Raw genomic sequence first — 14,023 nt, 5'->3', positions numbered from 1 at the left:
TTATCTTTGTTGCTTCTTGATGGAGGCTTTTGAGTTGCAATGGTTTTTAAATTTTCTATAGTATAGTCCAATTTGTCTCCTCTGCATTTCCATGTACATGTTAGCATATCCATTTGTGCAAAAACTTTCTGATATTTTGATAATAATGACCTTGAATTGGTAGATCTGTTTAGGAATATTGACATGTAAGCCATATTAACTCTTTAAATCCATGAATCTGGAACGTTATCCCATGTATTCATAAAATATTTTGTTACTTTCAGTTATGTTTTATAGTTTTCAGTGTACAAATATTGCTCATTTGATATTAATTTTACAATAAATCATTTTATTATAGTATTGACAATGGCAATGTGTTCTCAATTTCGATTTCCTAGTATACATTGCTATGATAGAGAAATGCAATTGATGTTTTAAAATAATGTGGTAGTTTACATAATATTTACCCATGTTAAGTATATAATCCCATGTTTTTTGTACATATACCAAGTTGTGAAACACTTAGCAAAATCTAAATTTTAGAAATTATATTATTTCATAGAAAAAGCTTGAGCCTATTTGATATTACTCTTCCTTTCTACTTCTAATTCTATTTATATTGATTTGCCTTTTCTTAACTATTCTTGTAGCTGGAAATCATGGCAGGTGTGGGCTTTTGTTCAGGCTTCTTTCATGTAGCATGATGTGTTTGAGGTTAATTAGCCCTGTAGTAAGTTATCACAATATTGTTTCTTCTTAGTATAGAATCATATCCCTTTGTATACAAAACCTTTTATCTATTCACTAACTGAAGGATGTTCCCATTTTCCCACTTTTTGGCTATATGTATAACACTCCTACACACCTTCACTTACCAGTCTAGATGGACCTTAGTTTCACTTTTATTATGTAGAAACCTAGTTGTGCATTTGCCAAATGCTATGGTGAGTCAATGTTCAACAGCATAAGATACTAACAAACTGCTTGTCAAAGTGGCTGCAACTGTTTTCATTCACACCAGAAAGGTATGAGAGTTCCCATTTATAAAAAGGAATGGTCTATTGATGCACAGAACAACTTGAGTGCATATGTAGAGCATTATTTTGGGTGAAAAAAGTCAATGACAAAAATTTTATTCTATAAGATTCCATTTCTAAAATTTTGAAAAGACAATGTGTTAGAAATGGAGAGCAGATTAGTGGTTTATAGGGGGTTGGTAGGAGTGAGGAAAGCTTCTAGAGGGAAATGGATGTGTTTATGAAAACGCCAAAGGAGTGATCTCTGTGGTGATGGTTTCATTCTGTATCTTGACTTTGTTGGTAGATGTGTGAACTTACACATGCAATAAAATCACATAGAGCTAAATACACTCACTTACACCCACATAATAAATCAAGTAAGAGTATGGATTTAACAGTGTCAATAATCTGTTATCCTGGTGATGGTATTGTACTGTAGTTTGAATATGTGTGTGTTAAAACACATAGCAGAATTTACCATATTAACCATTTCTAAGTGTACATTTCAGTGGTGTTAAGTATATTCATATTGTTGTGCAAGCAGTCTTTAGAACTGAAACTCTATACCCATTAAACAACAAGTTATGAGCAGTAAGACATACAGGTCAAGGATCAAGGGGGTCTACACAGTGATGGGGGCTATCTTGCTGTTGAAAAGAAAGGCCTCTGGGGTGAGGGGTGGTGAGAGGGAAGAGCTAGAAGTGAAAAAGTATTGAATACTGACTGAGTCAGAGTAGAGAAAAGTGTCTTCAAGCTTTCCCCCTTAGCTCCCCAATAAGGAGGCCACACCTCAGCAGAGGTGCCCAAAGGTAACTTCTGTCCAAAGTCTCAGAGAGAGAGACCCAGGAATGAAGGCACAGAGGCTAGTTGATGATGTAAAATAGCATCACCAGGCAGGGGCCTGAGGCTTTGGCTGTAACTCCCTTCAGAGACCAATATGTATTGACAGCACCTAACCTGACGTGGAGAGGGCTGGTTTTCCACATGAGGCCTGTCTGATAGAGCCATTGTAATTGCCTACCGTCAGGCCTGAAAAATCCCACATAGGTTTTTAACTAGGAGTTGTACTCTTCAACCAGTTACTCTCTCACTCTTTAAATTTAACACATCTTATGAAGTTTGTCCATGGCTTACAACACACTTGCCTCACTTATTATTGATTCTTAAAAAGTGCTGTGAGCTTCCTCTGTATTTCCTAACCTACTTGCTTAACTTATTCCCCTTGCTTAACATTTTGTATGAGTTTCATTTACTCCATTTGTTTCTTGCCTTCTATAGCAAATTGAATATTTTCAACACAGAACACTGGTGTTGTCACTGTATTTATTTTCTACATTTTTCCTTGGGAAAATGTTCAAGGTAAAAAGAGGAAATTTGACTGTAAAAATAGGGAGAAAGGTTGACGTAGTAACTCAATGTTGTTAAGGTATCGGTTTTCTTATAGCTTCCTGCTTCACCATCATGATCAAGTGAGTTTTGTCTTTCTCATTTCAAGATGGCTATTATATTTTCAAGCATTGCATACTTGTCTAGGAAGAAAAGAGTAGAAAGAAAAAGTTGGTTACCCCATTATTGAGGCAAGTATTTCCCAAAAGTTTTTAATCTTCTGCTCCATTAGTCAGAAAAGTCCATGCTGGACATCATCTTTGGTGAAGTGTCTCTTCAAGCTTTTGCCTATTTTCTAACTGTATTGTTGATTTTCTTAGTATTGAGTGTAGAGAATTCTTTAAATATTCTTTTCCTTACTGAGATATAATTGACATATAACATTGTGTAAGTTTGAGGTGTACATGTTGGTTTGATATATTTATATACTTGATGAGTCCTTTGTCAGAAATTGGATTTCCAAATATTCTTCCCAGTCTGTGGCTTTCATTTTAATGTTCTTAGCAGTGTATTTCACAAGGAAACAAAATTAATTTAGTGATCTTCAACTTACTCAATATTTTATAGATTGAGCTTTTGGTGTCACGTTTAAGAACTCTTTGCCTAACCCCAGGTCATGAATGTTTTTAACTGTGTTCTCTTCTAAAAGTTTGATAGTTTTACAATTTAAATTTAAGTCTGTAATCTATTTTGAGTTAACTTTTTTATCTGTTTCTTTTTTTATTGTTGTTCAAGTACAGTTGTCTCCATTTTACCCCCACCACTTTCCCCCATCGCACCTATCCCCCCCCCACCCTCAATCCTACCCCCATTTGGCTTTCTCCATGTGTCCTTTCTACATGTTCCTTGACAACCCTTCCCCTTCTGTCTCGCCTTATCCCCTGTCCCCCTGCCTAGTTACTGTCAGTTTGTTCTTTATTTCAGTGTCTCTGGTTATATTTTGCTTGCTTGTTTGTTTTGTTGATTAGGTTCCACTTATAGCTGAGATCATATGGTATTTGTCTTTCACTGCCTGGCTTATTTCACTTAGCATAAGACTCTCCAGTTCCATCCATGCTGTCATGAAGGGTAGGAGCTCCTTCTTTATTTCTGCTGCATAATATTCCATTGTGTAAATGTACCACAGTTTTTTGATCCACTCATTTACTGATGGCACTTAGGTTGTTTCCAGCACTTGGTTATTGTAAATTGTGCTGCTATGAACACTGGGGTGCATAGGATCTTTTGGATTGTTTCAGGGCTCCTAGGGTATAATCCCAGCCATGGAATTGCCAGGTCAAAAGGCAGTTCCATTTTTAGTTTTGTGAGGATATTCCATAATGTTTTCTACAGTGGCTGCACCAGTCTGCATTTCCACCAATAGTGTATTAGGGTTCCCTTTTCTCCACAAGCTTGGCAGCACTTGTTGTTTGTTGATTTGTTCATGATGGCCATTCTGACCTGTGTGAAGTGGTACCTCCTTGTGGTTTTAATTTGCATCTCTCTGATGGCTAGTGATGTTGAACATCCTTTCATATGTCTCTGGGCCCTCTGTATGTCCTCCCTGGAGAAGTGTCTGTCAGGTCCTTTGCCCATTTTTTAAAAAGTATGTTTTGTTGATTATGCTATGAGTTAATTTTTGTATAAATTGTGACATTTAGGTTCAGGTTCTTTTTTTTTTTTGCCTAGGGACATCTAATTATTCATGCACTGTTTGTTGAAAAGACTATCCTTCTTCCATTGAGTTGCTTTTACACCTTTGGGGGGGGGATCAATTTGTGTAGGTCTATTGTTTGCTTCTTTCTTCCATTCCATTGATCTATATGTCTCTGTCAGTATTACACTGTAGCTATTTAACAATTGTTAAAATAAAATACTATGATCCTTCTTTTTAAAAAATTGTTTAAGCAATTCTAGTTCATATTAGCTTATTTATTCAGCCCCAATAAATATGTGTTCATGGGTTACCCACACTGCCACTACATACAATTATATATGTGTATGAAACACTCTTTCGTAGCTTTACCTAAAAGAACACACTAACCATATTTTAAAAGATGGAAAATATGTTTATTTTCTTTATAGTTTTAGAAATTCAAAAACAGAATAGAAGGCTGTGGTTAAATTTTCTTGCTCATCATGTTAAAACTGAAGAAACATAGACCTAGTGATTGTGTTTATAAACCTGAATTTTCTGGCTTGATTGTTTGAGCTGCAATAATTAGTGGGCAACATCCAGTACATTGTGTTGTGAGAAAATAATTTTTTGCAACATGGAAATACATAAATCAAATGCAAATGAACACAGTCATTTAAGAAGTTTATTAACCTGAATGATTTGATTATTTTTTTAGATCAATCTAATCTGTCCCTAATTCTAGCATTTTATTGGCACAAGGATTATAGTGGAAATTCCCCTTGGAGTCAGAAGAACTATGTTTAAAATGAATATATGCCATTTATTAGCTCTTTGATTTCAGATTTATCTCTTTAATCTTTTCAAACTTATATTTCTCTACTATAAAAATGATATAATCCCTAACTGATAAAATCAGAAATGATATGTGGTGTGTGTGCATATGTGTGTTGTTCATGAAAATGCCTAGCAAACAGTAGGACATGTGTACTTATTTTTCTTTTGAAGAGTCATATCTTCATGAGCCAGTAAGTCCATGGAAAACCAAATGAAGGGCACGTATGAGGGGGAAGTATGTAGACATCTTTCTCTGGCACTGTGTTATCTCTGAGAAGGTTTACAGCATCCCTTTTGTTCCACAGCTTATTAGTGAAAGAAATTGCCAATAGAGTAGATATAGGGAAAAATAAGAAATAAGACTGACTCATGGAGGCAACGAATCTGTCACAAACTTCAAGATGAATCTTTAGGAAGGAATAAGTCAAAAATGGTCATGTATATGTGAATGTCAATAAAACCAATCCCTGGGGTGGAAAAACGTCTTGGTCAGGAATCACTGCCAAATTTATGATCCTGTTCCTTTATACCTGAATATACTACTTATTCCTCAACTTTGTTTCCTGTAATTAGTTTGAGCCTCATTTTGTTTCAGTTTATGGGCAGAATTTTTCACCTGTCCATGATTTTTTGTATGCTTGCTTGCCATAAATGAAGCTTATACCTTTGCCCAGTGTTACTCCCTGCATTGATAATCATATTCTAACTCATATTTAAACACTTCTATTTCTGTTCTAACTCTCTCTTTCTCATTGCAGAGCAAATGATCATCCTAAAATATTAAAGCCTATCAAACAACAATGGCTACTATTTATTCAGGTTAAACACCATATATATAGGATTAGATTTAAATATCTGATAAGCACCCTGGCTGGTGTGGCTCAGTGGATTGAGTGCTGGCCTGTGAATCAAGGGTTGCCGGTTCCATTCTCAGGGCACATACCTGGGTTGTGGGCCAGGTCCCCAGTAGGGGGTGTGTGAGAGGCAACCATACACTGATGTTTCTCTCCCTCTCTTCCTCCCTCCCAATCCCTCTCTCTAAATATAAAATAATAAATAAAGTCTTAAAAAAATAAATATCTGACAAGCAGACATTAGTACTTTCACTTTATAGGTGAAGAAATGTGCACTTAGAAGTTTTAAATAACTTGCCTAAATTTGAACCCATGTATGTATCACTTGAAAGCTTTTGCTCTCATCCAGTGTGGAATATTTAAAACTGCTGGGTATATTTAGCATTGCTGTATTAATTTGTCAAAATAGGAACTTGCAATTTTCTATCACTCCTTTTTACTTTTCATTACAATGCATATAATTTCTCTATTATGGATTGCAAAGTGTTTTTTTAAATAAGATGATTATATGTACTTATTGATTTCACATTATGGGAAGCTATTATTATTTGTTATTACAATAAATAGATATATCATCATTCTATGGTAGTGGGTATATTTATCATATGACCCCAAATTAACAAGATAGTCAGCTTCTAGCATGGACCTCAACAATCCTAGCTTCCTGGTATTCATGCCTTGTGTAATTCCCTCCCCTTGAGTATAGATTGGACCTAGTAACTTGTTTTTAATGAGTACAATTAAGATTATTAGAATATTTTATCCTAATGAATAGAATATGGCAAAAGTGATAGGATATCACTTGTGTGATTAGGACAAAGGTGTGTGCCTTCCATTGTGCTAGAATTCTCCTTTTTGTTGATATTCTCTTGCCCTGATGATAAAGCAGTCTGCTATGTTGTGAGATGTTCTACCAGATAGGCCTGCATTGCAAGGAATCAAAGGAAACCTCCAGCCAGCAGTTCGTAAGGACCTAAGGTGTTAATCCAACAGCCCACAGGGAACTCAATGCTGCCAAGAACCACATGAATAAAGTAGGAAGCAGATTCTTCCTAGTTGAACCTGTAGATGAATGCAGTCTTGAGAGAAACCTAAAGCCATAGGGCCCAATTAAATCATGTTTGGATTCTTGACTCACAGTAACTATGAAATAATGTGTTGTTGGTTTAAGCCACTAAGTTTTGGGGAAATTTGTTACACAGCAATCAAGAATGCCTATAAATAAGTTATTCATACATCTTAAAACTGCTATATTCTGGTGGTATGCTCTGGTTAAGACCCTATATCAAAGTGAAATGTGATCTTTGAAGTACTTACGCAAAAACTAATGCTGAAGCCTCTAATGTTGGTAAATCAGAGGAAAGCATAAGTTGGCTCAACTTTTCTTTGCTAAGTCTTAGTTTGTCAAGATTTGAGCAAACAGAGCAATGAGAGAAAATCATGTTTATTACTGAAGACAAAGAAAAATCATGTTATCACAGAATTCATGAAACAGTGAAAAAGCTTTCATTCTCACTTCAAATCTTTGTCAAGAATGAGAACATACCCATGTTAAAATATTTACAGAGTGAAAATTGAGAGCTTCACACAACTCTTCACTCCAAGAAAACTTGGTATACTCTATGGCCTATGAAAAGATAAGTGCGGGAGTTTTTTGTTTTGTTTTTTGCAATGAACATTTAAAAAAAATAGTGTGTTAGATTCCTAGGACTGCTGTAAGGAAGTATCATAATCTTGGTGGCTTAAAACAACAGAAAGTTATTCTAACTTCTGGAGGCTAGAAGTCTGAAATCAATATCTTGGCAGGACCTTACTCCCTGTGAAGTCTCTGGGGGAGGATTCTTTCTTTACTCTTCCAGCTTCTGGTAGCCCCAGGGGTTCCTTGGCTTGAGGCAACATGATTTCTACTTGTGCCTCCATCTTCACATAGGTGTCTTTTCTTGTGAGTCTGTCTTCAGATGGCATTCTCCTGTCTGTGAGTGTCTGAAATTCCCCTCTTTTTATAAGTACACTAGTCATATTGTATTAACACTCACCCGACCCCTGGCTATTGTGGCTCAGCGGATTGAGTGCCGGCCTGTTAACCAGAAGGTTGCTGGTTTGATTGCCTGTCAGGACACATGCTTGGGGTGCGGGCCAGGTCCCCAGTGGGTGGGGCACATGAAGGGCAACCAATCGATGTTTCTCTTTTACATCAGTGTTTCTCTCCCTCTCTTCCTCTCTCTCTAAATATAAATAAATAAAATCTTTTTTTAAAAAGACCAAGACCAAAAGACCTCATCTTCACTTGATTATGTCTACAAAGACCCTGTTTCCAAATAAGGTAAAATTCAAGATTTCTGGGGTTAGGATTTCAACATAACTTTTCTTCAGGTTATATAGTTCAAACCATAACAAGTAGTATCCTTTCCTTTGTCTTATAAAGTCTTTTTTTTAACATCTGTCCTTGGCTTTGTTGCACCATTCAAATTTTTCTATCCTAATCAAGTAGAGTATCCTTTTTATCCTCCTACACCTTTCTGCAATATAATCGTCTAGTATACAATGTTCCCTGCAGTATTTTAATTGTTGTATCCTTCAAGAGATTATGGTCAATGCTGTAGCAAAATTTTCTTTACATAATCAGTAAAGCAACATCTCTATCTCTGTCTCAAAGGAGCATTTTAAAGATCTTATCTGTTAAATGAGAATATTTTTTCCTTTGTTACATCTGGTCTTAACATTCTGAAATTTATTCTAATTTTAGGGGTTCCTGTTTTGTGAAATTCTCTGTTGCAGATTATGTTAATATAAAGCGGTTGGAATATCAGCCAGAGAATTTCCTGTCATGCACAAGTTGATTGATATTCTACCCTGTCTAGAGGGTGGGAGAATAAAATGATATTACCCTAAAGAAGCAAACTATAAAAGTAGTCTCTCTGAATTCATCAAATATATAATTAGTTACATATTGTATTCTGTCACTGAATTAATTAGAAGTAGCATTGTTAAAGAAAAGATTATAGACTTTAAAGGTAGACAAACTTATATTTCAACACTTACTTTACCACATGCTAGTAATTCTTCTAAATATCCATTTCTTTCATCTATGAAATGGGATAATAATAGGACTTCAAGACCTGTTTTGAAAATTAAGTATGATGGCATTAATACAATGCTCTTGATAAAATAGATAAAATACTCTTGATTCTTAGCAATTATAGTTAATAGAATTCAGATACTATCCCCCCAAAAACTAGTCAAAGATTCTGATTTTCTTATGTAAAATCAATGTAGTGTCTACATTGATGGTTTCTGTGATATAATATATGCAAATATATAGCACAATAGATGCCCTGAATATATAGTGAGCTTCCCTACTACAGATATTATAAGATACAAAGATTGATGGCAGTTTTTCTTATGTTTTGCAAGAATAAGTTCATATATTTACCAAGTTTGTACTCATTCATTAATTCATTTACAAATTCAATATAACTTGATATATGTCACATAATTTAAATAACATTAGGAGATATAGAAGACCTAGAATACCAATAAGAAATTAAACCTCCAAGAAGTTAACTGATTTTCTCAGGATAAAATAGCCCTTGAGTTTCAGAGCCAGGGTGCAGCTCCAGATATGTGTGTCTAACAGTTTTGATCCATCCATTTCAGTGCCAAATTTGCACACTTAGGGAATAGAAGGAAGGGCAGAAGCTTTTGAATTAAAACCAAAAGTACAGTAAGAGAAGCAGAAGACAACTAGAGGCATACTCTAACGGGAAAACCAAAGGCACACTTTGAACATGAAATGGAATCTCAATGAAATAGATGTGTGCACACTGTGTACTTTGATCAACCAGAGAGGGTGTCAAACTCATGAGACATAGTATGCTTTACCCAATATCAAGTTTACTTCATTTTAAGAAAGGATACTGAACAGGCAGCAACACAGCCTGCACAGCAACATTGTGGTGATCTGGTGATTCATAACTCAACTTCCAGTGCCCCCGGCACTCCATCGTCAGAATATGCGTGATCACACTGGATGTGATTGGATTGGCACAGACTAGTTCAGTTTAGGAAATTCAGTGGCTCTGAGAGCTCTTTGGCTTTTATACCTTGCTAGCCATATAGTTCCTTCAGGGTAAAAGAGTAGCTCCATTCTCTGGTGCAACTGCATCTCCTTACTATTAGTTACACATCACTTGATAAACCACCTTGACAATGAAAGTACTTGGTCTGATTCATAATGCTCAGGAGAACTTTCTTGGATCTCATACACACCCGTAAATTCCTGGAGTTAGTGTTGCAAGGAAGATTGGACTAGGTTCAAATCCTCAGGCATTTTTGAAGATGGCCACAAAACCCACTGCTATCACAGGGATAGCTGTTCCAATAGAACAATAACTCAAAAGTGTTTTTCTGTTCGGTATCACATGGTAAAAACAAAATCCTGTCATTAGCTACAGTGGCTTTTCACTGGCCTTTACAGGGCCAGGATGGAAACAGAGAGCATATAAGAAACTCAGAAACTAGTATTTTAAATAGCTCCCTTAGCCCTGAGATATTAATACCATGCCATGCTCCTCCACCTCCCCCATGGTTTTCTCCTCCCTTCCCTTAGTTGAATATTACTGAATGAGATTCAGCCTTTGACTTGGTATCAATGATTAATCTGTAAGGATTTGTATAAACCTGCTGCCTGTTTAAAAACCCCTTTCAACTCTCAACAGATATTGCTGTAAATCTGGAATATGAGAACATTTGTTAGCCAATTTGACATTTCCCGACTTCTTAACAGATGATAATTCTGTACAAAGTATTCTTGTAAATGAAAATTTAAAAATGAAAAGCAATTACAGGTTGTCTAAAAATTATTGTTTTAGAACATTTAAGGTTGATTCTGTGCCATTTCTGTGAATGTTCACTGATTTCTCCCCATACTGCATGAGGACAGACATAAATTTTTAAATGAAATGAAAATCAAATAAATCACCATGATAAGCTTAACTGTTTTGTTCTTTTGTTTACAGCAAACTGTGTTAGGTATTAAGACTTGAGTTTAATTATAGTTTTGAACATCAGTGAAGAGAGTTTGTGCTATGTGACAGAGCACAAAGTGAATATGTACACAGTGTACATATTGACTATGGAAGTTATTAGGTTAACATAGAATGAGGAAGTGGTGTTTCAAAAAATAAATAATGAAGCACTTTTTTTTTCTTTCCCTTAATTACTCAGGAAAAGACTGCTTCATTACAAGCATTTATAAAAACTTGATCAAAAAATTCAAATTATATGTGTCCTGCATCTAGCTACTAGACTATTCTCTATCTTAGGCCTTGTAAGTCTGAAGATTTTGACATGTAAATGAAGTCATCAAAGGAATAGGCTGAGTCTTTAGTTAAAGCTGTTTGTTCCAAGATGCACTGAAAAATGTGCTCCAGGGTTTTCCAACTCGACTCTTTCATTTTTTCCCTCTTAACTTAAAACTAAAGCCTTGTCATGCTTAATTAAACATCTGAATCAAATTAATTATTTTGTAACTAGGCTGGTGTGTAGGATGTAAATTTCAAATTTAGCGTGGGGCTTTAATTGAAGAGACAGATTGTTCTTTTTAAAGTATGATATTTTCTCTCTCTCTCTCCTCCTCTCTCTCTCTCTCTCTCTCTCTCGTGTTCAAAAATATAATATGTAGAGGCTGGGAATAGACATGAAAATTGTCCAGACTTGTACACAGGATAAAAATGAGAGATATTCCAATATGCTTAGTAAAAGGGAATATATTAGATTCTTATACTACAAACAACTAATGTATGTGTGTATACATATTTATACTCAAACACTTTTTATGAAATTAGGAAAGATTTTCAATTTTTTGGTCCATCATCCTCTACTTCTATGTAAACTATAAACATACTTTCATAAGAAAATGCCTGATGAATTCTTCCTACTGATTCTTATTATCTTAGAACATCAAGAATGATTATTGTCAAGGGAAGCCTAATGTTGAAAAACGACATCCATCTGCTCAATTTTTTATTGGCCTGCTGACAATTCACTTTGAGATAATCTGGGTCAGGACCTGTTACTTTGCACTGAAAAGCAAATTATGCAAATAGGGTAACTGATTCAAATAATATACACTTTGGGAGCTCTAACTCTCTCAGTTTTATTTATTTTTTATTTTTAAAAAATATTTAGTTTTTATTATGAATGAGGAAACTGATATATACAGAGGTGGGATTTTTGGATAGGCCTATTTGTTAAATGACAGAGGTTTACATTATATCTATTGTACTCAAATCCCCTCTTCTTTGTGACATAAACTTTTCTCATTTAACAGTTAAGTATCTTCCACTGAGAGGGACTGTTGCACCTCCCTGATCTTACATGTCATCACCATCATTCCTCAATCAAATTCTACAGATAGGACCTTGTAGAATACATGTAACTTCAAAAACTTATGGCCAAATAAGAAAATCACACACCAACTCACATACACACACACATAACAAGAGTAAAAGCACAAGGGAGAGAGATCACATTAAATGAATACAGGGGATTTCATGAAGAGTTGGAGGAATGCATAGGATAACAAAAGAGAGAGATGGAGTGGGTTTGACAAAGAAATAATAACTCTCTCAGTTTTAAAGGAGGATCAGAAGTCAAAGTAATATGTACAGCCAACCCTCCATATCTGTGAATTCCACATCCATGGATTCAACCAATCATGGATCAAAAATATTCAGGAAAAAATATTGCTGATGTGCATTATGTAGTTAGACCTATGAGGGTTTTGTCTGTATTGAATATGCACAGACTTATTTTTCTTGTCATTGTTCCCTAAACAAGAGTATAACAATTATTTACATAGCGTTTGCATTGTATTAGGTATTCTACATAATATAGAGATCATTTAAAGTGTAAAGGAGGGTGTGTGTGTATGTGTGTGTGTGTCAGCAATTTTCAACCCTTTTCATCTCATTGCACACATAAACTAATCACTAAAACTTCTATGACACACCAAAAATATATTAGATTTTTTCTGATATGACCAAAATAGATATAATTTTGATTCATTCACACTGGACAGCTATTGTTATGTTGGCTGTGGTCATTTTTTTTTTATTTGACAGTCTAAGAGAAAAGAGGTCCATGCCCCTGACTAAATAGTCAGGTATAGCATGTTTCAAAAGTTCTTGTAGCACACTGGTTGGAAATCACTGGTGTAGGTTATGTGCAGATACTAGGCCACTTTATATAAGGGACTTGAGCACCTGCAGATTTTGGTATCCATGGTGGGAGGAGGGTCATGGAACCAATCCTTCTGGACAACTGTACTCTGTGAAGTTGATTTGATTTACTATAATATTATCTCAAGCATAGATAATATTTAAAAGATTCAACTACTTAAAACACTCCAGATTTTGTAATTGACAAATGAAGCAAATATGTGCAGGAGCTAGTGCAAGTTTCTGCATATGTCATGTAGAGTATTGTACAATACAGTTTTAAAATGTCAATTACTGTCATTTTACATTAAAGATAAAGCTCGCAAATGAAGTCTTAATCTCTTTATTGTTGACAGCCTGTGGGTGGAAACCTATGTAATTTAACCAGCTTAAATAATTCCCAGAGCAGTTTCCCTTTGCAAAGGTAAATTGACTTAATTCTCTTATCCCTAGAATCACCTAGAATTCTCTTATACATAGATTGAAAATATTCACACATGCATTCAAACAGCTGTTCATATTTCCAAGCATAAGTGGAATAGAAGTTTGACTCTGTATAAAATCTTAGTTATAACTTATGAAATATTTTTAGTAAATTAAATAAAAAGAATTGCATGCTCTAATGTGTGAGGGAGAAAACGAATTACCAATTCTTTAATGAAGGTAATGTGGTATGATGATGAAACATTTCTAAACATAAAGTATCTGTTCTAGACCCCTTTATACAAGATCTGAAGAGTAAGTTCTACTTCCGCCCACTTAATTGCTCAGTTCCTTGGGGTAAGTCAGTTACAAATTTTGTGCCTAAGCTTATTTATCCAAAATGGAAAGGTGGTGATAATTTTACCTGCCTAAGCTGTCTAATAGAGAGATTCTGAGGATGAAAAAGAGACATTGGATGTGAAAGCAATTTGCCAACTGTGAGGTGAGCACAAGAGTAAGGTTTAAAGAAATATTTGTGAATAACTATCTTTATTGTGATGTTTTGATTACTTTTTAATTACCTTTATTAGAATGTTAAGCTTATAAAAATCAAATTGTCAACTATAGATCATATTAAAATAGTGATAAATTGTATAAAATATTTAATTTCCTCTGGAGAGCATTATGCTA

Source organism: Desmodus rotundus, chromosome X, assembly GCF_022682495.2.
Source record: "Desmodus rotundus isolate HL8 chromosome X, HLdesRot8A.1, whole genome shotgun sequence".
NCBI classification, from domain to species: domain Eukaryota; kingdom Metazoa; phylum Chordata; class Mammalia; order Chiroptera; family Phyllostomidae; genus Desmodus; species Desmodus rotundus.
Note: the sequence above shows the minus strand (reverse complement) of the source record.